This window comes from Stegostoma tigrinum, chromosome 30 (genome assembly GCF_030684315.1).
Source record: "Stegostoma tigrinum isolate sSteTig4 chromosome 30, sSteTig4.hap1, whole genome shotgun sequence".
Classification (NCBI taxonomy): Eukaryota; Metazoa; Chordata; class Chondrichthyes; order Orectolobiformes; family Stegostomatidae; genus Stegostoma; species Stegostoma tigrinum.
In genome coordinates, this window is record NC_081383.1 from 39,324,407 (window position 1) to 39,348,187 (window position 23,781).

General features: G+C 43.1%; 1 long non-coding RNA gene across 1 annotated transcript; it reads left to right on the top strand.

Annotated features, from left to right (window-relative positions):
- The first annotated feature begins 527 nt into the window (after positions 1–527).
- LOC132206089 (uncharacterized) lies at positions 528–22,259 on the top strand. The gene is made up of 2 exons (XR_009442812.1): positions 528–842; positions 21,966–22,259. It is a non-coding gene; the product is annotated as an uncharacterized LOC132206089 (long non-coding RNA).
- The last annotated feature ends 1,522 nt before the right edge of the window (positions 22,260–23,781 follow it).

A 23,781-nucleotide genomic window follows, 5' to 3' on the forward strand; every position in this document is an offset into this window, starting at 1 on the left:
TGACTAAATTACATTGAAAATGTAGACTATTTCAGTGATTAGAAACATGAAACTATCACAGATTGTTGTAAAAATGAACATTTGATTCATTAACACCAAACTGGAAAGGAGACCAGCCATCCTTACCTTAGCTATGATGCCTGTTTCTCCAGGGCAAGTACTGTGGGGGATTTATAACTGCTTTCTAAAATGGCTGAGGACACCATTCAGTGGTAGCAATTAGGGAATGAAAAGAAAGGGTGGCCTTGCCAACAGTGCCCCAAAATTTGGAAGCTTATTTTGAAAAGTATGGGAAGTTTTTTAAGGTTCACTATAAATATGTTTTAACCCAGTCTATCCCCAGAAATGCAGCAAGGAGAATTCACACTGACCCTGGTAACATCACTCTCATTCACAGGGAGCTTTCGTTAGAGTGTGAGGCAAGGTTTAAGGAGATTTATTCCACATTTGCGTCCAAGTCAATCCTGTTTGATATGGACACTTGGGTTAAACTTAGAGAAATCGTTCTTTCACAGTCCTGACCATCTTCTCTCATCAGTGTCGACTTGATCAAAATTGAACATTTTAGTAAAAAGAGGATGTATCGTATGATCACACTGGAACACAATGTTCTTTCATACTTTGAGAAATGGGCCTCACATTCTTAAGCAACTCTCCAAATGACTTGCACTAACTGATTTGATTGTCAATAAACCAATTTGTTCTATTTGTCAATCAGCGATGCTATCACAGCATTGCAGGATGGGTCCTGGGAGTCTGTGTGTATACGAAGTAGGAGTACGAACTCAGAACTCAAACTGTGTGAGGGAGTGCTGCACATGGATGTTCAAGATCACTCCAAGGTGAGCTTACTGATGCAAGGGGTTATTTTCCTTTTGTGTTTCATTGTTCAGGTTGGTTTGATTGGATCTGGATGGATATTTCATTCTGAAGGAGTTTGGGTCTCAGGGTGTCTCTGGTGTGTTTCGGCGCAATGACATGACATGTTCTGGGAGACTGTGGTCATTTTGTTAGGAATTACAAGAGGAAGAGTGTCTGTTTAATCTCTGGTAACCCAACATTTTCAGATGCCGTGAATATCATGCCTCAGTCCTGTTGATATTTCTTTATTATTCATTCCCATGGTTTGGCTTTCGCTAATTATGTTAATGTTTATTGCCCATACCTAGTTACACTTGAGGAGGTGGTGATGAGCTTGCAGTATATTTTCTGTAAATAAACCCACAATGCTGTTAGTTAGTGCAATTGGGGTTTGGAGTCAATGACAATGAAGGAATCGTGATACACTTCCAAGTCAGAATGTTGGCTGGTTTGGAAGGGAACTTGAAGGTGGTGATCTTCCCATCTGCCTGCAGCCGTTGTCCTTCTAGTTAGAAGTGGTTTTGAGGTTGGAAAGTTTTGTATCAGGATCTTTGGAAAATTTCTGCAGTGTATCTTGTCGGCAGTACACACTGATGCTACTGAACATTGGTGGTGGAGGGTATGGGTATTTGTGGATGCGTTGGCCATCATGTAGGCTGCATTGTCCTGGATGGTATCAAATTTCTCACAAGGGTTCAGCAAAAGGGTCACCATTCCTGTGTTGATGCAAAAGCAAATGGAGCTACATTGTCTTGTTCTTTTGTTACACATTAGTTCATTAACGAGGATTCAAACTGCTGATACAGAATGTGACCAACACAGTGTGAGCTCTTGTGGCACATTGGAAGCATCCCTACCCTGAGCCAAGAAGCCCAGGTTCTAGTCCCAGCTGCTCAAAAAGACCAGTGCAATTATATTGCAGAACAGCTGACGAGCACTGTAACATTGCCACAATAACTTGAGCAGAACTGGAGGTAATGTTATCCTCACCGTTTCTTTAATTTTACCAGAGTTACTTTTTATTAACAAGCTGGAGTTTCATATTGAGCAGAGGAATTTCCAGGTAAGGAGTGGAGGGAGGAGGATCTGTCTATTTGTAACTGTTAATAAACAGAGCTAGTATCAGATTAATTCAGCCCCAGTCAGACTAGAGAGTCAAAATACCAATGTAGCCCTTACATGTTTCATTAAGAAACATGGGCAGAAAGAGAAATTGACACCAAGCAAGCAGGAGAAAAATGTGAGAAAAATATTATACAGGAAGATGATTTGCTCTGATGCTTGTATCTTTTCTTTGAATGATGTTGTTTCAGCTTGATGCCCACCACTGTAACACAAACACAATCACAACATAATTTTCAGGCTCAGTCCGAATTGCATTCTTCCTGCAATCTGCTGGTAATGATTTCGCCGCTCTGGGGAATCTTCCAAATTTAGGAATGATATTATTGATTCAGTTGAAACTATTTAACAGATGTAACTGAAGGATCTGATTAAAATCCTGAAGAGATCTCACTGCACCATGCCAACCATCCAAGGGATTTTGTCACAATTTGCAAAGGGAAAAATGTTCAACACTGGAGGCATCACTGGTGAACGAAGCTGCATGAAAGTAGCACTTTCTAACTACAGAGATAACAAAGTGTAGAGCTGGATGAACACAGCAGGCCAAGCAGCATTTTAGGAGCAGTTATCTCTCTACTAAATAACTACATTCTGAAAGATGTTTGGAACTTCAGTTGATTTGACATACCATTGGATATTTCCATTTCTCCAGTGGAATGTCAGCACAGACAACATGTGTTAGTGACCTTCGTGGAGTGAAGGCGATGATGGATTATCTGACAGGTTTTCAATGTGGAAATACAATGAAAGGAGTTTTGCTGACCATAATCAAAATCTCATACAGAGTTCGCCAGGTCAGCCTGAAACTGAAGAAGAAGAAATTGCATTCAAAGATCCCAGAAGTCAAATATATTTACACTGAGCACTGACAGCAAAATATCTTTGCCTGCATCCCAAAATTAGTAAGTTATTGTCGTAAAGCAGCAATCAAAAGATGTAAAAACAGTGCAAGCATTTGTTGGAATCACCAACTAAATTTCATCAGAGTGTGCAACCTGATGCCAATTCACGGCCAAGGATATACTGAGGCATTGGGACACACAACATGAAGCAGCACCCATTAAAATCAAGCTTCAGAAGATGCTAACATCAGTGTTGAAATCCTATGACAAATGACGAAGTTATCCTACAGTGTAGCACCAGTGAAGCAGTCAGGAGTGTGATGGAATACTCCCCACTTGCCTGGATGGGTGCAGCTTCAACAACACTCAAAAAACTGGTACCATCCAGGACAAAGCAGCTCGCTTGATTGACATTACATCCACAAGCATCCATTCCCTTCACCATCAACACTCAGTGACAGCTGTGTGTACTATCGGCAAGATGCACTGCAGAAATTCACCAAAGATCCTGAGACAGCACCTTCTAAACCCACTTCCATTGAGAAGGACAAGAGCAGCAGACATATGGGAATGCCACCACCTCCACGTTCCCTCTCCAAGTCACTCACCATCCTGACTTGGAAATATATCACTGTTGCTTCAGTATTGCTGGGTCACAATCCTTGCATTCCCTCCTTCAGGGCAATGTGGGTCAACCCATAGAACATGGACAGCAGCAGTTCAAGAAGACAGCTCACCACCACCTCCTCAAGGCCATCTCGGGTCGGGCAATGAAATGCTGATCAGCCAGCGACACCTATATCCCATGAGTAAATTAAAAAAGGGACATCCATGCAAGGCACCAGGAATTGAATCCAGTCCGTGGAAGGGAAATGATATGCTCTAACCACGGCCATAATGAACAACAATGTTAAGGACCACATCTACTAGAACAGCATCTAATAATTACCAGGCTAAGCAAGCTAATGCGCCTCCAATGACACAGAACAACCTCCAGACTGTGGTTGAAGCTGGGAGCAGATCACTTTACACTCGCAGGGACCTGATTATATTGATACAGTAAATGATGATTCTCACTGCTGGGAGATGATTTCAATAACTATCAGTGAGATTACTGAATGCCTGTTAACACACTTCAGCAGTTTTGACATTCCTGACATTGGCCTGAGCGACAACAGCCCTCATTTTGTGAGTGAAGGAATCAGTCACATCATAAAATCCAAACTAAAACTGGTAACTCCAGGAGTATATCTCCTCCATCTTATCCCCAGTTAAATGCCGAAGATGGCAATGGGTATCATGAAAGAAATCATGAAACAACTGTGCAATTTCCATCCAGCAGTGTATAAGGTAATCCTCAAATGGAGAAACACACCAACTGAAGACATGGAAAGGTGCCCTGCACACTGACTGATGTTATGCTGCACACAAGGTGCTTTTCCAATTGCAAACGTGTTACTGAACCCAGAAATAGTGACAGGTGTGAGGGACAAAATCAAGGTCAAGCAGCAGAGCCCAAATTTCATTTTGAAAAGAAACTATTAGACTACTGTCAGAGATGATCTTTGGAGAACCTTTCAATGCTTTCAACAAACATTTGCTCAGCCAAATGTCAAATTTGGACCTCCCTGAAGCAGTTTACCATTTGAAAAATAAACAATCCGTTTTACACCCAACTGGAGAAGCTGCTCCTCAACTACAAGTATCTGATCAGGGAGGGGTGAAGGCACCATCTGCCCTCATCACACATCATTCATCAGACCAGGAGTTACCAGCAACCCAATAACTCAACAGCATAACAGCAGGTAGCATGGCATCAACATATCACACAGACATGAAACTACAACAAAATGAACAGCTAGCAGAAATAAAATGCATACATTCCATGAAGAGATTAGCAAGATTTAAGGACGATTACTGGTGAAGTTTATATGCATACACCGCCTAATACATATTCAATTCCACTAATAACTTGAATTGTACAGAATAATGTATTCAAGTTTCTTTTAGAAAAGTGGACATTGGGACTGAAATGAAATCTTGACTCTATGTTCCTGGTGGACTGCCATAGTCATGAGCTTCCCACCATTAAGCATGCACACTTTAGTTCACCAGTTCAGTGGTGACCAACACTGCGTTGCAAACTCAGAATATTTGTAACTGCTGATGGTCTGGGATGTCAAATTAGCTATGATTGCCTCAGTTTAAAACCATATGCCTCAAGAGCTTTTGATTTTTGACACTAAAGTCTTTTCAGCTGTGTGTGTGTGTGTGTGTGTGTGTGTGTGTGTGTGTGTGTGTGTGTGTTTGTGTGTGTGTGTGTGTGTGTGTGTGTGTTTGTGTGTGAAATTGTGTGAAGACTATACACAGTTGTGCCGTTGTTATGTCTCGCAGAGTTAGCAAACCTCTTTCACCAAAACAAATCTCTTTTGTCCCTCTTCCAGTGACAGAAGAAATTGCAAATGCATTCTTAAAGGTGCAGTAAAACAAGACAGGAATGGTGCTTCAACAGCATCACCCAAACCGACAATCTCGATCACATAAAAGTACGAGGACAGTAGTCACATGGGAACTCCATTTCAGCCAAATCCCTTCCAAGGCACAAACCATCCTGACTCAGATCCACATCAACATTCCTTAACTGTTTCTGGCCTGGAATTCCGTTCCCACAACAGCGCCCATGGCCTGCTGAGGTTCAAGAAGGCAGCTCGTTGCAGCATTCTCCAGAGCCATGAGGGATGGGCAATAAATATTAGCCTGGTACAATTTTTAAAAATTAATTAGCAGCATCTTAATTGGAAATAACTTTAGCCTTCTGCTAAAAATAATGCAAGGATGCGATCACCCAATCAGGTAGATCTTAAAGAGAGGAGCCAATTAGTCAGAGCTAATATTTCAAGTTGGAACTGAAGAAGAGTTACAAGACTTGAAATGTTAACTCTGTTATTCGTCCACAGATGCTACCAGACCTGATGAGTTTGTCCAGCAGTTTCTGTGTTTATTTGTTTGTTTCAGATCTTCATCATCCGCAGTATTTTGTTTGATTATTATGATGTGTGCGCTCACGCTGTGTCAGTTTTGAGTCTGTCTGTGCCAGATAGTTTAGGGCTAGGTTGTATTTTCCTCCTCCACATCCTAAGAGCATTTTCTGATCACCTGCTCTGAGTGTTGGCCATGCTGTTGAGCCTGTAAGTGATGTTCTCTCGGGCTCTCGTGTACGGATTGCAGTTCCCCTTCATTCAACATGTTGAGGGGACCTTCCAAACTTGGGAAAGAACTATCTAAAGTCTTGTAACAGCATTTAAAGGATGGGTCACTTTATCCAGGTGAGCTTTGCGAAGCGGATGTAATGACCTACTTGCTCCCCACACACCTAGATCAGGGCATCAAGATGGCAGCTTCTGTGGGATTTCTGATTGTGAAATAGAACAACTTCTGCATGAAGTGGGGAAATGAAGTGTTACAATTCAGGCAACTTCCCGGTATTCTGAACATTTGTTATTTTGTTGTAATCTTCAACCACAATTTCCAAACATGCTCCATTTATATTGTCAGTTCTCTTTGTCTTAATCTTTCAATAGTTGTTACAAATTCTTTCAGTTCCCAGTTGGGGGTAGAATTCCTTGGTGTTTCTACTGGTGGAATTATCAATGTTGTGGCGTTGCAGTGGGAGATGGTCTGAGGAAATTAATCCGACAGGAGTACGGTGTGGGACCTGGGTTCTATGGCATGCTGTTCAAAGGGTTGGCTTAGACTTGAAGGGCCGCGCGGTCTCTTTCCACACTGTAGGGGTTCCATGATTCTATGACTTGTGTCCAAGTTTGAGGCATTTTCATTATGAGGAAAGACTTGGACCCTTCATTAGAACCAAGAAGGTTATGAGAATTGGAGACAGCCTGCTGGTCTGACTCAGTAATTGGTGAGGGAATAGGAGGTGGGCTGAGGGAACAATAAATGTGCACTCCACTTGGCAGAAGGTATTGGTGCTTTCTGTCAGAGCCAGGTCCAAGCACCTGCCTTTGGCTCATATCCCTTCGTAGCTTTGTTTAACAAAAACTTATCAAGATCAGATTTAAAATGAGCAACTTTTTGTTCACCGGGTGTGAGTGTTGCTGGCTGGGCCACTCGATGTTACTGGGTCATAATTCTGAACTCACTTCCTGACATCACAGTTGCCAACTTATACCCCAAGATCTTCAGTGCTGCCTCAAAGTGCCAGGGACCCGGTTCAATTCCACCCTCGAGTGACTGTCTGTGTAGAGTTTGCCACATTCTCCCCGTGTCTGCATGGGTTTCCTCCAGGTGCTCTGGTTTACTCCCACAGTCCAAAGATGTGCAGGCTCGGTGGATTGTCTGTGTTAAATTGCCCATAGTGCTCGGGGATGTGTGGATTAGCTGGGTTATGAGGGAGGGGTCTGGGGGGACGCTCTGAGGGCCGGTGTGGACTTGTTGGGCCTGTTTCCATATCCTAGGGATTCTATGATTCTGTGATGAAGGCGGCTGAGAACCACCTGGGATGTGATATTCACAGCGACCCAGCCAGTGACATCTGAATCCTACAAATGAATAAAGAGATAATAATGCACCCAGAGTGTCTCTGCGCACCCCCAGGTGTTTGTTTAATGATTCTGGTGCACTCACCTCCTCTCTGACCAGGGGTTTATTCCATCTATCGCACATTCTTTGTGCAGCAACATTGGAATGAGATCTTGGCTGATCTCCTTTGTGCATTGAAAAATTTCCTGATCGCAATCGTGGAAAATCTATTTCCAAATTTCAGTCAGCCTTATCTAAAAATAAGGTGTCTGCCTGGTGAAGCTACAACATAGGACTACTTGTGTGGCAAAGAGGAAAAGCAGTGAGTGATAGACTGGGCTATGTGATTCCAACAGAGCTGATCGACATCCACTTCATGAATGTGGAGAACAATTAAATAACTAAGAAGAGGATGAGGCTCCACAACTATCCACATCGTCAATGATGGGGGAGCCTCACACGTCTGTGCCAATTACAAGACTGCAGCATTTGTATCTACCTTCACTCAGAAGCGTGAAGTGGATGATATACCTCAGCCTCTGACTGAGGACCCCAGCATCCCAGGGGATGGTCTTCAACTGATTCCATTGCCTCAAAGTGAAATCAAGAAACAGCTGATGGTACTGAGTGCAGCAAAGCCATTGGCCCTGATAACATTCCAACTATGTTACTGAAGACACGTGCTCCAGAACTGGCTGCAGCCTTTTGCTGAGCTATTCCAGTGAAGTGATAACACGAGCATCCATCCGGAAATGTGAGAAATTGCTAAAAGTTGTCCCGTCCACAAAAAAAAGGACATTTCTGCATACCACCTCATTAATCTTCTCTTGATCAGGAGCAAAGTGAAGGAAAGGGTTATTGACAATGCTAACAAGTAGCACCTGCTCAGAAATAAACAATTCATTGATGCTCAGTTTGGTTCCACCAGAGACACTCAGTTCCTGAGCTCATTATAACCCTGATGCAAAATGCTGAACTCCCGAAGTGAAGAGATATTTTCAGATCTAGACATCAAGACAACACTTAACCAAGTGTGGCATGAAGGAAGCTTAGCACAACTGGAATCAACGGGAATCAGGGGGAAAACTCTTTTCTGGTTAGAGTCACATCTGGAACACAGGAAAATGGTTATGGTTGTTGGAGGTCAAACATCTCAAACCCAGGACATCTCTGCAGGAGTTTCTCAGGATAGTGTCCTCGGCCTGTCCAACTGCAACCGCTTCATCAATGACCTTCCCTCTACCATTATATTTGAAATGGAGAAGTTCACTCATAGTTCTGCTCAGCACCAGTTGCAATGCCCCAGGGCCGAAACAGTCCATCGCAACATGCCGCAGACCTGAACACACGCTGACTTTTGCTGAAAATTTGCAAGTAATGTTTGTGCCTGGCAATGACCATCTCCAAAATGAGAGAATTCAATCACTGTCCCTTGACATTCAATGGCATCACCATTTCCAAATCTTCCACTGTCACCATCCTGGGGTTACGTTTGAGCCAAAATGGACCTGGGCCTATCATATAAAGACTGTGGCCAAAGATCATACCAGGGTCTGTAATCAGACAGGGGCTGAATAACTCACCTGGTGACTCTCTTAAAAAACATCCACCATTAACAACGCATAAATCAGGAGTGTGTTGGAATACTTCCCAGTTGCTTGGATGAGTGCAGCATCATCGACACTCAAGAAGCTTGGCACCATCCAGACAAAATAACCCTCTTGACTGGCACAAATATTCACAGTGTGGAGCTGGAGGAACACAGCAGGCCAGGATGCATCAGAGGAGCCTCCAGCTCCACACAGTGTTGTCTCCAACTGTAACGCCTGCAGTTCTTGCTATCTTCGAGTGAGTTATACACACAGACATACATACACACTCACATCCATAGGCCGTGGCCAAATGCATACAGGCGCACACACACATAGGGGCAGCTTATCACAGTCAGACTGTGGTCTAAAGCCAATGCAGTCCTGGAGACCAAGCTGTCATTCAAAAGTGTGCCAGTGGGGTTTGTGTGGTGAGTGGGAAATTACTGCAAAATGTTGGTTGGGGGAGGGTAAACAATGTTGCTGGGAAAATCAGGTATTTATAAAGGTGGGGACAAGATCTGCAATAGACTTTCTCCAAGGGCATGGGCTGTGCAATACCAGACGGTGCAGTGTGCTATGGGAAGGAGCTGTTTGTGGCAGTGACCATTAAGGTGTAACACTGGGGTTCAGGAAACTGCCGATTGTTAGATGCAGTGATCGGAAAGTGAGAATGGCAGAACAATGGTCTGTCCATCTGCAAAACTGGAAAGAACAGAGAGGCCCGCTGGTCTTCGAAGGCAAAAATTTAATATTGAGTTCAATGCATTCAGATTATGACCCCAATCCCATTCCTTCCCTTGCTTTTAGTCTTACGTGTTGCATTCTCTGCCACCATGTCCTCTTCCCCCTCCCCTCACTCCGGTGGGACTATCTGCTCTTTCCTGTCTGCCAGTTAGACATGAAATTGTTCTGCCATTCTCGCATTTCGATCACTTAATCTGCACGCTCAGCCGCCTGTCTCCAACAGCACTCCACCCCCAACCTACTATTGCACAGATACTGCTCCCTCTGCACTTTGTGTCAGCTCTGATGAAGAGTTATCTGGATTTGAAACATTAGTTTGCTCTTTCTATCTGCTTGGATGCTGCCTGACCCACTGTGGTCTCCAGCATTTTTTGTTCTCAGTGCAGATCCCAGCATCTGCAGTAATTTGCAACAATGTTGTGTAATAATTTCATGTCACCTCCTCAATTTAGTTAGCAACAAAAGTTGAAAGGAGCAGGAATGGGCCATTCAGCCCCTCAAGCATTTTTCTACCCTCTATGTCAACACGGCTTTGTGAGGGCTAGGTCATGCCTTACAAACCTTATCGAGTTTTTTGAGGATGTGACTAGAAAGGTTGATGAGGGTCGAGCTGTGGATGTGGTGTATATGGACTTCAGTAAGGCATTTGATAAGGTTCCCCGTGGTAGGCTCATTCAGAAGGTCAGGAGGAATGGGATACAGGGGAACTTAGCTGCTTGGATACAGAATTGGCTGGCCAACAGAAGACAGCGAGTGGTAGTAGATGGAAAATATTCTGCCTGGAAGTCAGTGGTGAGTGGAGTTCCACAGGGCTCTGTCCTTGGGCCTCTACTGTTTGTAATTTTTATTAATGACTTGGACAAGGGAATTGAAGGATGGGTCAGCAAGTTTGCAGACGACACAAAGGTCGGAGGTGTCGTTGACAGTGTAGAGGGCTGTTGTAGGCTGCAGCGGGACATTGACAGGATGCAGAGATGGGCTGAGAGGTGGCAGATGGAGTTCAACCTGGATAAATGCGAGGTGATGCATTTTGGAAGGTCGAATTTGAAAGCTGAGTACAGGATTAAGGATAGGATTCTTGGCAGCGTGGAGGAACAGAGGGATCTTGGTGTGCAGATACATAGATCCCTTAAAATGGCCACCCAAGTGGACAGGGTTGTTAAGAAAGCATATGGTGTTTTGGCTTTCATTAACAGGGGGATTGAGTTTAAGAGTCGTGAGATCTTGTTGCAGCTCTATAAAACTTTGGTTAGACCGCACTTGGAATACTGCATCCAGTTCTGGGCGCCCTATTATAGGAAAGATGTGGATGCTTTGGAGAGGGTTCAGAGGAGGTTTGCCAGGATGCTGCCTGGACTGGAGGGCTTATCTTATGAAGAGAGGTTGACTGAGCTCGGTCTCTTTTCATTGGAGAAAAGGAGGAGGAGAGGGGACCTAATTGAGGTATACAAGATAATGAGAGGCATAGATAGAGTTGATAGCCAGAGACTATTTCCCAGGGCAGAAATGGCTAGTACGAGGGGTCATAGTTTTAAGCTGGTTGGTGGAAAGTATAGAGGGGATGTCAGAGGCAGGTTCTTTACGCAGAGAGTTGTGAGAGCATGGAATGTGTTGCCAGCAGCAGTTGTGGAAGCAAGGTCATTGGGGTCATTTAAGAGACTGCTGGACATGTATATGGTCACAGAAATTTGAGGGTGCATACATGAGGATCAATGGCCGGCACAACATTGTGGGCTGAAGGGCCTGTTCTGTGCTGTGCTGTTCTATGTTCTATGTTCTATGTTCAATGAGGTCTGTGGCCAAGCCCAAGCACCTGCCTTTGGCTCATATTCCTTCATAGCTTTGTTTAACAAAAATTTATTGACTCTGATTTAAAATGAAGAACTTTTTGTTTGTGGGATGTGGGCATTGGTGGCTGGGCCAGCATTTAGTACCCATTAGAGAAGCAATCTGATAACACACTCCGCACTAGAGTTGGACCAAGCCAAATAACCAGTGTGGAAACATCTTTCAAGATCTGAAGTATTTTCTTATGTTAGCATCTGAGCTACATCCTACTTGTTTCCAATATTGATCTGGAGTAGTCTCCAAAAATGCAGTTTAGTGTCATATTCAGAAGTAAAATTAGAATCGCAGCATTAGTGCTCCAGTAGTGAAGCAAATGTTGGTTTTGTTTTATTTACTCACTGTTGGCGGCAAGGCAGGCTGTACTGAGCTCTTTGAGACCTCGAAAAACTCTGCTGGGAAATTATGAGGTCCGTGTGTACAAGAGTTAATCAAACATGGTTTAAGGGCATGCACCTAAAATGAAGTGTTGTTCAGGAATGTCATTTCTGTAGACAATTACACACTTCACAGTTTCCTGATGCTCTTCTTCATCTGCATCAAAGGGACTGGTTTTCTAAAATATTTGAATTGCAGTTGGAATTCTAAAAGGAGAAAAGTGATGGCCTCAGATGCCTGTTAAGGAAAGCCACTTCGCTCAAAATAAAAGTAAAAAATGAAATTTAAGTGAAAAGTAGAATCGGTATGCATATACAGGAACCTGAACAGGCTTATTAGAATAATTTGATATATAAACAAAAAAAATCCCTTTTTGGCATTTCAGTTGCATTTTGCAGAATGTTTAAACATGATCTTAAATCCAGTGACTAATTACTCCAAGCTTTCCCATTCGTGTACAGACCAGTTTTAGGTTTATGTTGTTTGTTCTTCCAGCCACAAGCAGTTTATTCCTCTGTCCTGTTCCTTGTCTGGAATGCGGCATGGAACCATTGAAGCAGCAAAGGACCTAAATAAGCTATTGACTATAGCCCTTTGACAGGACTCTGGTGCTCTAATTACAGCCTATCCTAGTGCTGTGCTGATATCCCTTTGCTCCTGGCTGAATAAGGAATTCATGTTACCTTATTGATAAATAGTGGTATGCGTGGCCAAGTTAGAGGCAACAGGATACTGTGATTTGGCTGATAGAAACAACAGCACCAGGATGAGGTAGTGGCTGGTGAGAGAGTCAATCATATCCAAGAAATGGTGGGAATGAGTGCTCGAAACGGCACTGGAAAGTACGAGTTTGTTTTCCTGATGTTTGCTTACCAGGGTTCATCTTTGGGCATCTTCATGTTCAGTTTTTGTGGAACAAGGCAAAATCAGTTGCTTTCAGGTAAATTTCTCCTTCCTCAGTGAGGACAAATCTGCAGATGACTGAGGTGAGTCAAATACTATGAATGAAAATTGAAAACTGCAATCTCCAGTGTGGAAGCAGCTGTTCTCCTCTGGATGGATGCCTGAAAGATGAAGTAACATTGCTCAGATAGAAAGAATTCTGTACATTCCTACTTATAAGGCTGGTTAAGCCCATTTGTGACTCCCTTTAATATAAAAACAGATAGTATATGACATGCTGAGCCAGGAGAAAATTGGCACAGGATTTATAAGATGAGTGAGATGAATGCTTGACTGAAAGACAAGTATGATAGAAATGGGTTTGGATTCATGAGGCATCAAACACAACATTGGGGGAATGGTGAACTATACTGTACCATCTTTAGCTGAACTGTGTTGCAGCAAGAAATCTTGAAACTATGGGCTTCAGGTATGTAATTCTTTAAAAATTGCATCCCAGGTTGACAAGCTGCTAAGAAGGCATCTAACATGCTTGCCTTCATCGCTCAGACCTTTAAGTGTCGGAGTTGTACGTCATGTTGAGGTTGTACAGGACATCGGCGAGGTTTCTTTTGGAATATTGTGTCCCGTTCTGGTTGCTCTGCTGTGGGAAGGAAATTATTAAATTGGAGAAGGTCAGAATAGATTTACCAGGATAATGCTGGGAAGGGAGGGTTTGAGACAGAGAAACAGGCTGAATAGGTGGGAGTTTTATTTACTGGAGCACAGGAGGTTAAGGGGTGACATTATAGGGGTTCATAAATCACGAGGGGAATAGATAAGGCAAGAAGGAAGGATCTTTTTCCGAGGATGGGGAGTTCAAAACTCAGAGGCTTATTTTTAAGGTAAGAGGGGAAAATTTTAAAAAGGACACGAGGGTCATCTTTTTTGTACAGAGGGTGTATTGTGTGTGGAATGAAGTGGCAGGGGACGCTGTGGGTGTGGGTAGAGGTATTACATTTAAAAGACATTTGGATAAGTACGTGAATAGAAAAAGTTTGAGGGAATAGGGACAAATGCAGGAAAGTGGGACTAGTTTAGTTTGGGTACGTGGTTGGCATGGACTAGTTGGACTGAAGGGTCTATTTCCATGCTGTATGATTCTAAAAATCACCTACATCGCTGTAGCTCTCGAAACGCATATAGGCCAGACCAGGTGATGATGGCAGGTTCGCTCCGTAAAAGACTTTAGTGAAGCATATAAATATTTCCCCAACAATCGTTTCAGGGTCAGACATAGACTCTGAATTCCGGATTATTATTGAATTCAATGAGTTTTGTCAAGCATGAGCTGTGTGTCATGAAACCAGGGTAGGAGAGTGGGCCAGAAGGGGCAGATGGAAATTAATGTGGGAAAGTGTGAGGTTTAAAGACTTTGGTATGAAGTCTCAAAATGTAGCCCAGTTAAGAAAAAGGGCTTTGGAAATCTGAAACACAAAGGATCTTAGGAGTCCTGGTTCAGAATTCTCTTAAGGTGAACATGCAGGTTGATTTGATAGTTAGAAAGACAAATGCAATGTTAGCATTTATTTTGAGAGGGCCACAAGACAAGAGCAGGGATTCACTGCAGAGGCTGAATAAGGCACTTGTCTGACCACATTTGAAATATTGTGAATAGTTTTGGGTTCTGTATCGAAGGATGGATGTGCTGGCCTTGTAGGGGTCGAGAGGAAGTTCACAAGAATGGTCCCAGGAATGAAGGGCTTGTCATACAACAAGCAGTTGAGGACTTTGGGCCTGTACACAATGGAGTTGAGAAGGATGAGAGGGATCTCATTGAAACTTACAGAATACTGATAAGAGTGGATGTACAGCAAATATTTCAACTGGTAGGAGAGACTAAGACACCAGGGCACAGCCTCAGGGTGAAGGGACAACCCTTTAGTACTGAGATAGGAGGAATTTCTTCAGGAAGAGGGTGGTGAACCTGTGGAACTCACTTCCGCAGAAGGTTGTGGAGATCAAGTCATTGAGTGTAATTAAGACAAAGACGGGTATGTTTGTGATTATAAGGGGAACAAGGGTTAAGGGGAAAAGGCAGGAGGAAGGGTTGAGAAGCATACCAGTCATGACTGAATGGTGCAGCAGCCCTGACGGGCCAAATGGCCCAATTTTGTTCTTGTATATTATGGTCTCATGGTCTAAGGGCCAGGTGATAATGTGGCCAACCACAAGTGCTCACTTGCAGAAATAAATTAATCGATGATCCTACAGGGGGCCCTTTGGTAAGATGTAAACCTGACACTTATAGATTGGAGAAGTCATTGTGTCATTTCTAGCACTGGACCAAGGCCCTAGTATAGAACCCCAGGGTTGCTTACTTCCTCTGTATCCTCAATCCAGGCTGCCTTTGTCAAGTGTGGGGCATAGCTGAACTTTGATGAAGAAGATTGATTAAGTTAGGACTTCTGCTCGACGGGAAGAAGACTGAGAGGACATGTGATAGAAGTTTTCAAAATCATGATCGGCCTGCATAGAGTAAAGATAGCAATGTAGAAAATAGGTGCAGGAGTAGGCCATTTGGCCCTTCACTATAATCGTGGCTGATCATGCAATCTCAGTATCCCATTCCCACCCTCTCCCCATCCTCCTTTATCCCGTTATCCACAAAGGCCATGTCCTGTTCCTGCTTGAATATATCGAATGAACTGGCTCCAATAGCTTTCTGTAGCAGAAAATTCCACAGGCTCACAACTCTCTGAATGAAGAAATTCTTCCTCATCTCAGTCCTGAAAGGATTACCCCTTTTATTCTTACACTGTGACCCCTTGTCCTGGACTTCCCCAACATTGGGAATAGTCTTTCCACATCAGTCCCATCAGGACTTTGTATGTTTCTTTGAGATCCCCCTCATTATCCTAAGTTCCAGCGAATGCAGGTCAAGTCAACCCAATCCTTGCTCATATGTCAGCCCTGCCATCCCAGGAATCAGTCTGGTGAACCTTCACCAGACTCCCCGTGTAGCAAGAATGACCTTCCTCAGGCTGTGAGACCAAAACTACACACAATACTCAAGGTGTGGCCTCACCAAGGCCTTGTATAACTGCAGCAAGACATCCCTACTCTGATACTCAAATCCTCTCACTATGAAGGTCAGCATGCCAATAACTTTCCTTACTGCCTGCCACATCTGTATGCCAACCTTCAGTAACTCTTCTGCCATGGCACCCAGGTCTTGTTGCACCTGCCCTTTTCCTAAACTGCTACCATTCAGATAACTATCTTCCTTCCTGTTTTTGTGGCTGAAGTGGGTAACCTCACATTCAATCACATGATATTGCACTTGCCAAGTATTTGCTGACTCAGCCAGCTGTCCAAGTCACCCTGAAGCCTCTTAGCATCCTCTTCACAGCACACGCTGCCACCTTGCTTAGTGTTTTCTGCAAACTTGGAGATATCACCTTCATTTCCTTTGTCCAAATTGTTAATGTACATTGTGAACAGATGGGGTCCCAGCACTGAAACCTGTGGCACACCATCTGTCACTGCCTACCACTCTGAAAAGGACCCATTTACCCAAACTCCATGCTTCCTGTCTCCCAACCAGTTCTTTACTCATGGCAATACATTGCCTCCAATACCATAAAAGCTGGCTAATTTTGCCGACTAATCTCTTGTGTGGAACCTTGTCAAAAGCCATTTGAATGTTCAGACACACAACATCTACTGATTCACCCTTGTCTACTCTACTGGTCACATCGTCAAAAAATTCTGGAAGATTTGACAAACGTGATTTCCTTTTAATGAATCCATGCTGACTTGCACTGATCCTGTCACTGCTTTCCAAATGCTCAGTTATTCCATCCTTAATGATTGACTCCGGCATTTTCCCCACCACCAATGTCAGGCTAACTGATCTGTAATTCCCCATTTTCTCTCCTTTTTCAACGTGTGGGATTCCATTTGCTACCCTCTAGTCCATTGGAACTGTTCCAGAGTCTACAGAATGCTGGAAAATGATCACCAATACTTCTACTATTTCTCAGGCCACTTCCTGAAGTACTCTGGGATGCAAAGCATCAGACCTTAGGGATTTATTAGGTTTTAATCCCAAAAACTTCCCCAAATATCATTTTCTGTCAAATAAGGATTTCCTTCAGGCCCTCCTTCATGCTTGGCCCTCTGCCCACTGGCATTTCCTGAAGATTATTTGTGTCCTCCTTCGTAAAGACACATCCAAAGTATTGCTTAACTGGTCTGCCATTTCTTTGTTGTCCATTATGATTTCACCTGATTTAAACTGCAAGGGATCTACTTCTGTCTTCACATGTCTTTTTCTCTTCACATATCTGTAGAAGCTTTTGCAGCCAGTTTATTTCTGTTTTCCACAAGCTTACTTTCATCTTCTATTTTCCCTTTGCGAATTAAACCATTTGTCCGCCTGAGCTGAATTTTAAATTTCTCCCAGTCCTCAGGTTTTCAGCGGTTTCTGTTGAACTTTTATGCCTTCTCTTTGGTTTTAGATAGAGAGAAACTATTCTCTCTCATGAAAGAGAAAGAGAATGAGAGGGTATAGATTTAAATTAATGTGGAAAAGAAATGAGAATGATGTGAGAAAAACTTATTTACCCAGTGAATATTGCGAGTCTGGAATGCATTGCCTGGAAATGTGAGCGAAGCAGGTTCAATTAAAGCATTCAAGAGAGGCATTGGATAAATATTTGGACAGAAATGGAGTGCAGGGATATGGAGAAGGGGCAGGAGGCTGGCACTAGAGAATAGAACTGATGCAGATGTATTGGACTGTATGGCTTCCTTCTGCATGGTAACAATTCTGTGATTCTCTGATATGTATCTATGGTTGCTCGCATCAAGCATCCCCCAGCCTTTTAGGATTCTCAAGGCACCACCCCAATCCACTTGCAGGATGCTTTTAAGCTTAAAATCAGTGTTTTATGTTTCTCTGGTATTGAAATATTGCTGCATGGATACAGTACGTGCCAAGCTCACAGAATGGACCAGGCTGCATCTCAGGGCTGTTTGCTAACTCTCTTTGCAATCACTCACTGTGAGACTATCTGGATGATCACAGCATCCCTGCCATGCCACATTGCATTTTGTCACCTCAGCTTGAATTACATTGCTCTCAGAATTTCTGTCTTGCATTGCATTTCCGTGCAGACACAAAGCCTGGATGCTTGTGCAAGGAAGATCGCTCTCAGCGAATGCATAAAATGTCAGGCAGCCCATCACTGGTCTTGGCTCTTTCTGCCAAATTGTGTGTTGTCCACTCCTGGAGTGACAGAAAGGGAGGGATAGAGTGAGATGAAAGTGGGTGATACAGTAGCTAGTGCTGGTGCAGGTGGGGCAGAGTGCTGGGCAGAGTAGAGATGCCGTATAGTTTGCAGAATCAGGGCTTGGGTGGGTGAGGACAAGTGAGAGAAAATAAGAAATAGGAACAGGATTAGGCCATACCTCCCCTTGAGCCTACTCCACCGTTCAACTGGGTCATGGCTGGCCTGACTTTCCTCACATCCAATTTCCGACATTTTCTCATAATTTTTGATTCTCCAACTGATCAAGAATCCATTTGTCTCAGCTCTAGATGCACAAACTCTGCCCTCACAGCTCTCTGTGGCAAGGAATTCAAAAAAGTCACAACCTTCTGAGAGAAGAAATTCCTCTGTATGATAGTCTTAAATTTGCACCACTACATTCTCAGACTATGCTCCCTGGCCCTAGACTGTTCCATGAGGGCAAACAGCCTCTCAAGATTTGCCCTGTCAAAGCACTTAAGAATCCTATATGATTCCTGGAGGTCACCTCTCACTCTTCTACATTCCAGTGAGTACAGTCCCAACCTGTTTAGTCATTACTCAAATGACAATCGCTCCATAACTGGGAGAATCCTAGTGAACTTTCTCTGAACTGCCTCCAGTGAAATGATATCTTTCCTTAAATAGGACCAAAATTGCTCACAGTACTGCTTGTGGTTTCAACAGGACCAAAGATCCTTGGAATTTGGAGAAGGACCAGAGGATTGGAAAACTCCCAATGTGTCACCCCTACTCAAAAGGGTAGAGGGGCAAAAAACAAGTAACTGTAGCCCTATTGTTGGAAAACTGTTGGAATCAGTTACGAAGGAAGTCGCCACAGAGCATTTGGAAAATCATCATCTGATGACGTAGAATCAGCAGGACTTCGTGAAAGGGAAATGGTGTCTCAGAAACTTAGAGTTCTTTGAGGAGGTCTCAATCAGAGTGGGTAGAGTGAAGCCAGTCAGTATGTTGCATTAGGATACCCAGAATGTGTTAGACAAAGTTGCTGTCGACAAAGTGATACACAATTTGCCTTCATCTGCCAGGCCTGGGCAAATGCACAAGCCATATCTGACAGCGCCAGACTGACAGCACTCAGCCGAATGCACCGCAGAATTTAAAGATCATGCCTGAGCGAGTGATGCAGATATCCTAGCTCTGGGAGGTCCTTCCTGGTGAGCAGTAGGATCAGGCAAAAGCATTGTCATAGGGTAAGGGGAGGTAATGAATTGCACTTGGGATGATTTGGTAAGAAATCTTACCAGGTCTCTCAGTGAGGTATCCTCTGTGAGACTGAACAAAATTGACACAGAGCCAAATTATGATAAGATTCAGCCACAGAATTGCCCATTATGTCTGCACTGGGTCCTGGCACATTTTAACTTGGTGCCAATCAAATGCCTTTGCAGTGTAAACCTGCAGACACTTTGCAATGGCCTCTGATGTGCCTCCGTTGAATTTGTCTCCACCACACAGCATTACAAAGATATTAACAGGGATTGATTTGCTGTGATGTTGGTGTAACTTGATTGAAAGTGGACACATTGACTTAACACACTCTCAATTCCAACAATCTATTTATGCTTGGTGTAGAGCATCTAGACTTGAAACGTTAGCTTGCTCTCTCTCCATGGATGCTGCCTGACCTGCTGTGATCTCCAGAATGTTTTGTTTTCAGCACAGATTCCTGCATCTGCAGAAATTTGCTCTGATCTATTTGTGTTTGCCTCCAAGCTGCTGGCAAATATAGGGATAGTCCAAGTTTGGGGATAGCATTCCTGATGTTGTTAACAATATTTATCGGATTGGATCTATCTAATTAAAGGACAAGTCAATTTTTCCAGGTGAACATTGTGAGGATGATGTAAAGGCTTGTTTGGTCCCTGCAGACTTAGCAGAGAGCTTCAGGATGGCAGTGCCTGTCGGATTTCTGATTTTGCAATAGAACTGCTGCTGCATGAAGTGGGGACATGAGGTGTTAAAATTCAGGCAACTTCCCAATATTCTAAATATTTGTTAACTTAGTTTCTAATTTCCGTTAAACCACAATTTCTAAACATCCTCCATTTCTTTTGTCATTTCTCTGGTTGCATTGTTTTGATCGAACTGTAACTGTTACAATTTCACACTTTATTTCAGTGAGTGGGGGAGAAACCCATTCGGGAATTTATTTATTCATTTATTAATCCCACTCGTGTTAAAGGGTGAGACACTTGAGTTCTGAGGAAAGACTTGGGTTCTTCGTTTGAACTAACAGCTGCTGTGGTGGGGATTTGAACACATGTCCTCAGTGGTTCAAAAAGGGCTCGAAAAACAACTCCTGAATAAATTGTGTTTTGCTTAACAGAGTAGTTTGAGCAAACAAATTGCATCTGGAACACCGCACTTACAATTACCTCTAAAATAAGAAATTTAGAATCTAGACTGTCTTCTGAATAGTTTAAGGGTGTTAGGTCTGATTCACAAGAGCTTTGTGATTTGAGGGGAAGTATGTCGCCATGATGGAGGGAAATCATGGCAGGTTCTTTTTTAACTGCTTCCCATTTGTAGAGTCTATTTTTCTCACTTTTTGCCTCAGTGCACTCTACGTCATTTCTCCTGATCTGGGAGATGACTGACTTCCAGACTGGGCCGCACATCGGTGAGCAGGATCACAGAAACAGGATGATTCCTACTCTATAACTTTGCCTGTAATTAGGATCTGACAGCACATGGATGGCCATGTTTCACATATTGAAGCTGACCTTGCCCCTCTGTCCCCCACTATCCATTTTTGATCTGAATACCAGGTGACCATTAAACTGTTTGGACAATTTGTAGATATATCCTCTGCCTTCTTCTGATGTTTGTCCAGTACTTGAACATCTCTCATTTCTGTGTTTGTATTCAAGATCTGTAGATCTGGACAGACATTTCATTCTAAGAGGTCCATTCCCAAGGTGGCTCAGCTGTGACATGTGGTGTTCCAGGGGACAGTGCTCATTCAGTGAGAACCTACACTCTGAACTCCTGTTCAACTCTGGAGCCTCCCTTTCTGCTGGATACTGTATCAGGTGTTGCTGCCGTTAAAAGGCACTGAGGCTTTGTTCTCGGAAATGTACCTGAGGGGATTATATGATTTAAATCAAGAAAATAGAATACTTACTCCATCAGCATGTTGTAGGATGTGAAAGGAAGAACGCCTTTGTAATGACTCTTGATAATGATGACTATTCTTCTTCTTATAAAATCCATTAGCATTAATAAACATTGTCCTAGTCGAGATAACAAAGTGTAGAGCTGAATGAACACAGCAGGCAAAGCAGCATCTTAGGAGCACAAAAGCACAGAATCTGATGAAGTGCCCAGGCCCGAAACATCAGCTTTTGTGCTCCTCAGGTGATGCTTTGCCTGCTGTGTTCATCCAGCCCCACACTTTGTTATCTCAGATTCTCCAGCATCTGCAGTTCCTGCTATCTCTGTCCTAGTTGAGTTGGTTGAGTCTGAAGCCATGGAGGAACCCAAAGTGAATCTATTGGTAGGTCTTATACATTGTCATCAATGAAACTTGACCTTTATTGAGGGACCCAAGACTGAACCTTTGCATAGAAATCCAATGAACTAAGGGCAGCCCCAAAAATATTCTTGGCTACCTTGTATTATGAGAAAAGTTAAGATAGCCTATCTGATTGTTCTTGAATACTTTTATTTATCTCTCAAGCAAGAGTTAACAGACATGGCTAATACGTTATATCAATTGATATAACAGACATCAGATTCTGCTGTGGGGGTATGTGATCATCAGGACTCTTCCTTGCCTTTTTTATCTGAAACATTTTATGTTTTCTTCTACCTCACTTTAGTCTCCATCGGCGTGCCTGGCATTGGCGGTGGTGAAGGTGAATGGGGCCTAATGGTGAAGATGGTACCTGAGGATCGGCAGCTTCAATGTTGGTTGGGTCTGGCGAGGCAGCGGTGGCGGTGGTGGTTCTGAGCTGGGTCAGAACTCGGACACAGCTGGACTCCTCTTGAAGCTATCGCTTTTCGTTTTCTCTCTCTTAAACGATCAAAATGGTGCTGGATTATGGTGACAAATGAAAGATTTTCATGTGTATTTTACAATGAAATACAGTAATAATAAACCTTTCACTCATGAATTAATGGTTCTTTTACTCATTATCTTTTGGATACTCTATATTATCTCTTTGGGTAAAGAACAATAGTTTATTTTATATAAGCTGCTATTGTAAGCTACTTTTTCAGCTTAATGTCATTGAGGGCATACAAGAGACAGAGTGAGGTGGCTGGTAGATTTAGAGAAGTAATGACACAGCAGGATCAGGCCAGAGAGGTAGATGGCTGTCACAAAAAGTAAGAAGGTAATTCAGAAGTCTCTCAACTTTTTTGAAGAGTGATTGTGTGTGGAATGAACTTCCAGAGGAAGTTGTGGATACGGCGACAATTACAATGTTTAGAAGTTTTTGAATAAGAAATACTTGGACAGATTTGGGCCATGTGCAGGCAGATGGGATTACTTTAATTTGGGATGATGGTCAGCATGGACTGATTGGACTGAAACATCTGTATTTGAGCTGTCTGACCCTACAATGCCAACCACATATCCAAAAATAATCTGATCCCATTTGCCAGCGTTTGTTCTATAGACCTCTAAAAGCTTCCTTTTCATGTAACCATCCAGATGTCTTTTAAATGTTGTAATTGTACCAGCCTCCACTTCTGCTGCCAGTTCAATCCATCCACACACCATCGTCTGCATGAAAAAGTTATCCCTTAGATCCCTTTTAAATCTTTCCCCTCTCCTCTTTAACCCATGCCCTCTAGTTTTGGGCTCTACTGAGGTAAAAACACCTTGGCTATTCATCCTACCCTTTGTAGAATCATAGAATATTACAGTACTGATGAGATCCTTTGGCCCATTAAGTCAGTACCAACAAAAATACTTTACGACCTAGACTAGTCCCATTCTCCCACACAAGGCTCACAACCTTGATTTTTCTGACAGTTCAAGTGTTCATCCATAAATACAGACATGAAGTTCTTATTTAATGCACAGACAGTTTTCCCCAGTGGTCCCAAATAGGCCCTCTTCTTTCCATATTCATTCCCTTTCCCTTGAAAAACTTGTAGAATGTTTGGGATGCTCCCTCATCTTACCCACCAGCAAGACTATCTTCTTTGCTCTTCTAATTGCTTTCCTGATATCTCCCTGCACTTTCTCTACTCCTCGAGGAACTCCATTGTTTTTCTCTCTTTGTACCTTTTATACATCTCTCTTTTCCTTTCCATCCAGTCCTGAATATTCTGAGACATCCAGCATTCTCCAGGCTTGTTGCTCTTACATTTCACCTGAAAGAGAACATGTTGAGCTCGCACTGCCCAGGGCCTTTTTCTGAACACACCTTACTGTTCAGCAGTAGATTCAACTTCAAGTAGCTGCTCCCAGTTTACTGTGGCGAAACCCTGCCTCCAAAAACCTGAAGACAATTATTGGATTGATGATCAACCTGTTTGTATCACATCACGAACACTCCTGTGGCCAAGTCTAACTGCAGATCGGGTGACCACTTTGCAGAACACTGATACACTGTCCATGAGCTTCTGATTGCTTCCTACTTCAACACACCACCATGACGCCTGGCATCTTTGAAATAACTCCAC